Source organism: Helianthus annuus, chromosome 7, assembly GCF_002127325.2.
Source record: "Helianthus annuus cultivar XRQ/B chromosome 7, HanXRQr2.0-SUNRISE, whole genome shotgun sequence".
Classification (NCBI taxonomy): domain Eukaryota; kingdom Viridiplantae; phylum Streptophyta; class Magnoliopsida; order Asterales; family Asteraceae; genus Helianthus; species Helianthus annuus.
The window spans coordinates 78,116,187-78,122,263 of NC_035439.2; positions in this window are offsets into that span (position 1 = coordinate 78,116,187).

Consider the following 6,077-nt stretch of genomic DNA (forward strand, 5'->3'; position numbering starts at 1 on the left):
GTAAGTCTAAAGCAAACATATGAAGAGAAACCACAAATAGATAATGTAATTATCGAACATATTATAATCAAATTGCAAGAAAATTAGTTCTACGTACCTATTTCAAAGGCAGAAATCCACAAATGAAAAGAATAAGCGATAGTGAGTTGTGCACATGGGTTGAACCAAAGAATAAAGAGGACACTTACAAAAGATATTGAAAATTTAGCCATTAAAATGAGAGTATACTGCATTGTGATAGTGACTGGCAGCCCAACCAATTACCAACCTGGTCGATTCTGTTTTGTGAATCTAAAACCATTATTAGCAGTTTAATCCATATTTTTGACAAAAACTTGGCGAACTGGACGGTGAACATCCGGTTATATGATAACTAACATTTGTTACCTTGTCACACCTCTATAAATTGAGGCTACTCTACAAAAACCACTGTTATTCCTACAAATTTAAAGGTTAATTAGACACTAGCTATATATAACCTAAAGCACTCACATTTGTACTTAATTCAAAAAGTGAAACCGACATAACTTATATATACCTTCTAAGTGAAGCAACAAATTCTTCATGTTGTTCATTTCTTCAAGCTCTTTCTCATAGTTGCAAACCTAAATCATCCAAATTTATATAAAATATGATCAGAGTCGGTGTATAAGCTTTTAGCAAGGCCATCCTTACTTTCAATTAATTCAGGTCATATAAGATAAAGATTACTACCGGATAGTTTGTGGTGGTGGTGGGACCCAATACTTGAGGGCTGCTAATTCATAAGCTCTAGCTGCTTTGTCTTCCTTATCGTATCCACCTGGTTAATTAAAATTATAAATCAACATCCACTTCACTATCACTAAATTTAGTAGTTATAAATTAGGTGTTTTTGAACTTGTGCTCGTCCTTAAAAGTAAGTCTAAAGCAAATATATGAAGAGAAACCACAAACAGATAATGTAATTATCGAACATATTATAATCAAATTGCAAGAAAATTAGTTCTACGTACCTATGTCAAAGGCAGAAATCCACAAATGAAAAGAATAAGTGATAGTAAGTTGTGCACATGGGTTGAACCAAAGAATAAAGAAGACACCTGCAAAAGATATTGAAAATTTAGCCATTAAAATGATTGGAAGAATGAAAACCCTAGAGAACGATAATCAATCTTGTTGTTTTTGTTTTGAGTAGTTGAAAATCACGGGTCGTAGATGACATTATGACCTGAATCGATGATAAGTTTACGGCTATAGATACGGCAATTAGATGCCGGCAACAACGGAGCACAGCGGCGTTGAGGGGTTGCGATAGAGAAGCAGAGAGGGTGGAGTGAACAGGGGAACCAACTCCATCAGAGATAAATGGATTGATTTCTGAAAGTGAGGCTCTAATTTTGAATTTTAGAGAGAGGTTTTTATGGATCAGTTGTTTAAATTTTGAATTTAAATTGGCCCGCCTAAAAAAACCACTAATTAATTCTAATAAAAATAAATATATCTGACCTATAGATTATTTGTGGTTGTAAATTGTAAACCGGGATTATGACATCATGATTGACATGTGGTATACCTTAGAAGTTGACAAATAAACAGATTTACATCAGCTCATAATCTCTTATTATAGATAGTATAGATGGAGTTTGTGCTAAAGGTTGATTCTGACAACAAAATTTAAAGTAAAAAGTTGATTATAAATTTTTGAGTTAATAGCCAAAATGGTCCCTGAGGTTTGCTCACTTTTGCCACTTTAGTCCAAAATCCAAAATTTTTAAATCTGGGTCCCTGAGGTTTGCATTTTGTTGCCATTTTAGTCCAAATTTCAAAAACCCCCTTTTTTAACTGTTGCAACCAGCCTATTTTGTCCTTTTGCGCAGGGGTATTCTGGGTTCTTGATCTGAGTTTGTTATAATAACTCATAAAAATGACCAAAATACCCCTGCGCAAAAGGACAAAATAGGCTGGTTGCAACAGTCAAAAAATGGAGTTTTTGAAATTTGGACTAAAATGGTAACAAAATGCAAACCTCAGGAACCCAGATTTAAAAATTTTGGATTTTGGACTAAAGTGGCAAAAGTGAGCAAACCTCAGGACCATTTTGGCTATTAACTCTAAACTTTTTAAAACAAAAGTCATAAGGTGTAAATTTGGGTATACATAAAAGTAGATTTGTGTTATTTTGTCTTATTTTATGAAAACAAAACTCAGGTTCGTCCTGATGTTTTTATGTGTAGTTCGTCGAAACTGAGTCTTACAATTTTTAATACTCATTGCTGAAAACACGAATTTTGCATTGAGCGCACGAATGACATGATGACATCCACCAATAACAATCAGTATGTCAAACAAAGAAGCTGAATAGTAAGACAATACAAACCGTGACATTTGATTTTATATTTGGTCAGGCCAAACTATATTTGAATCGTCTATAGCTTCTAGAAAAAAAATTAATATTTCTTACATGAAATCAAGTTTTAGTCTTTTAGATAATCGAAAAACTAATATTATTATACCTGTTTTAGTCTTTTAGATAATCGAAAAACTAATATCATTATACCCATAAAATAATGGAAAACTTTTTTTTTTTTAATTTATACATATATCTTAAAAAATATTATATAAACATTTAAACCACACACGTATTATATTTTTTTTTATTTAAATAAATAAAGATAAATTGAATTTTTTTTTTTTTGCTTGAATCTTTGTTTTACTGTTATATAAGGTCAAACAAATTACACCAAGATAGCCGGTAAGCGGGCAACAAGCTGCGCCGCTACCCCCTTTTGAATAGCGAAACCTAACCTAGTAAAAACGAAACCCCGATCTCTAGGAGACGAAATGTTGCTGTGAACAACCCGTTGGACCCGTTCAAGAAAACGGATGGCTTCTGGGGCTAGTGAGCCAAAGGTATCAAAGGCAAAAGGGATAAAGGAATGTTGATTATCCTCGCAGGCTTTTGCATGTTTGTCCATTTTCTTTGCTGCCGCCCTTGCAATCGCCTGACCAGGGACAAAACCTGTATCCCGAAAGCCTATAAGGGGGGAAACCCCGGTAAGATCAACACAAGCGTGTTTACCTGCATCCCACCCGAAAACTAAAACATCCGCGGGGCGCAATGTGGATCTTCCTTCCCTTGGATCTGTCAAAAAGTTTACGGGGGCTTCTTTCTTCACCGAGATCCCCGCCCGTTTGAGGATGTCCCCCAAGACATCCCGCACCCAGTCGTGCCTATACTTAAAACCTGGCAGTTCTTTACAGTGCAGAGCATGCTTCCCAAATTGGTCTAAGCAAGCTTTCCGGCAAATCGGGCATTGCTCATCATCAGGGAACATAGGAATCATGAGCCGATATTTTAAGATAGCACGATATTCAACGGCTGACATCTTTTGGCCTAAGCCCTCGATGGGGATGACCGATAGAAAATCTTGGGCGTGGGGCCCCGCAAGCATTCTAGGACGGCGTTCTGACGAGGGGTCGTACAGAAATCTGATCCAATTGAATTTGTTATGATAATGTATACCCAAACTAATTTTCTAATAATAATGCATTACAATGTTCATAAACAAAAACGTTTTTTTTACGTAAAACACTAAAACTGTTAAAATATTTGGTGCATTTAATCTGAAATTAATTTTAAGTAAAAGATACACTATAAACACTTATATTTAGGGCGGATTCGGCTCAAAACAAATCCACTAAAAAAATTCTGGATCCGTCATTTCTTCCATTTACATACCGTTCACATATATGGTGGAGTAAACTTCCGTTTTGCTCCCTGTAGTTTGGTCACTTTAATGGTTTTGCCCTAAACTTTTAAAAATAGCCAGTTTACTCTCTGATTTATGAAGCCTTTCATGATTTCACTCCCCGCCTCTAACTCCATCCAAATTGTTTATTAACTGAAAATGTATTTTGGTAATTTCAAATATAAAACTAAGGGTATTTTAGTAAAACTATAAATAAAAGATTATATTATATATAATAATAAAAAAATAACAACAACATCATCATCTATTTCCCTCCACTCTCTTTTATGCATCCCCAAAAACACTCATCTATATGTATATGTAGAACTTGTATATTTACACCCTAAACCTTTTCCCTCATAACAAATTAACAACACCCCTAAATTATATGAACAAAAAGGTTTCGACATCAAGAAACAATCTCAACTTTGTGATTATCTTTAACAACACCCCCCAGATTATCTATTAAGCCGCTGCCACCACCATGTTTTAGAAGAAAGGGCTGACATCAAGGCAAGAAAAAGGTGTTGAGGCTGGGAACGATGGTGAGGAACTACCGGAGGTCAATCGCCGGTAAAGTGTGGCCAGAGGTGGCGACTGGTTCGAGCGCTCTCTTTTTCTCTCTCTCTCTCTCTCTCTCGCATCCCTATCTCATTTATCTTTGAAGTGTTCGTTTCTCACAACAAATGTTTAGCTTCTGGCGGCGGCGGCAAAGTGGTTAGGTGGTGGTGGTGATGGAGGCGGTGGAAGGTGGAGGGGTGGAGCCGTGGTTAACTGGTTAAGACGGCAAGAGGGTATAGATGACGGCGACACAACTTGGGCTTCTGATTTCGATTCAGGTGGTGGTGAGGTGGTGGCGATTGGTGGTGATGGCGGTGGTTGTTGGGGATGAAGAGAGAGAGTATAGAGAGAGAAGATAGGTGGTTGTTCTGATTTCAACTGGATCTAGGGTTTCAAACCAAGGTTGAACCCTTGGTGGTAACAGTGATGGCGGTTTGGTGGTAATGGCAGGTAGTGGTGGTAGTCGATTAGCAGAAGTGGGAGGGGAGAGGTTGCAGCCTTGCAGATGATGAATGGTGATGTACTGGTGGTTTGATTTTCTTTTTTGAATGAACAATGATGGTTTGATGATACATAACAGACAAAAATAGATTTATCAATAAACAAATTAAGTGGGAGGGGAGAGGTTGCAGCCTTGCAGATGATGAATGGTGATGTACTGGTGGTTTGATTTTCTTTTTTGAATGAACAATGATGGTTTGATGATACATAACAGACAAAAATAGATTTATCAATAAACAAATTGATTTTAGGAATTAATAACAAATAATTTAATACTTACATTTATAAAATTACTGAAATGCCCTTTTACTTAACGAATACTTTGGATGGAGTTAGAGGCGGAGAGTGAAATCATGAAAGGCTTCATAGATCAGGGAGTAAACTGGCTATTTTTAAAGGTTTTAGACAAAACCATTAAAGTGACCAGACCACAGGAAGCAAAACGAAAGTTTACTCTATACGGTGGGAGAGAAACATAGGTGACATATCTTTTACAAATCTTCCATTAATATTATATACGTATAGACCGGTCCACTATAAAAAAATTCGTGTGTACATAATTTATAGAACATGCTCTTCTATGAATTTAATTAACATCTTTTCGTATAAACTAGTTTTATGCCCCCATTCGTGTTACGGGATGTTAGACCGAATATTTCTCAACCATCTAAAAAAACACTATCATAATTTTGCTAGAAAAAAAAAAAGTTAAAACGATGACAAGACTGTAATTTTGAGCTAAGGTCAAATCTGTAATTTGTCAGGACCAATAAGCGAGTGTTAAGCAGCTAACTCACACGAATAAAAATTATATAAAGTCAACCAATTAAACCAAAGACTTCTATAGTTTTGGTAAACAATCTAAAACAACGACAAGACTGTAATTTTGAACTATGGGCAAAATCGTAATTTTAAAATAGGGGTAAAATATTAATTTGTCAAAAGGTAAAACGATGTCAATACTGTAATTTTGAACTATGGCAAAATCGCAATTTTGAACAGGGGCAAGTGCGTAATTTTAAACTAGAGATAAAAGAGTAATTAATCAGGGTCAATGAGAAAGTGTCCGACAGCTACCTAACACCAACTATAACAAGCCTGTAATTTTGAAGGAAATGTAAAGCAGTTGCCTGACACTATTCCCCTACACCCCTATTAGGGTGAAGGGGGCGCCCTCCCTAATGAGGCGAGGGGAAAGATTTTTTAACCCAATCGTATGATTCTATGTCATTTCCCCTCTCTAACCTCTCTCTTGTCAAAAAACGTACGGGGTGCACCCCTCTT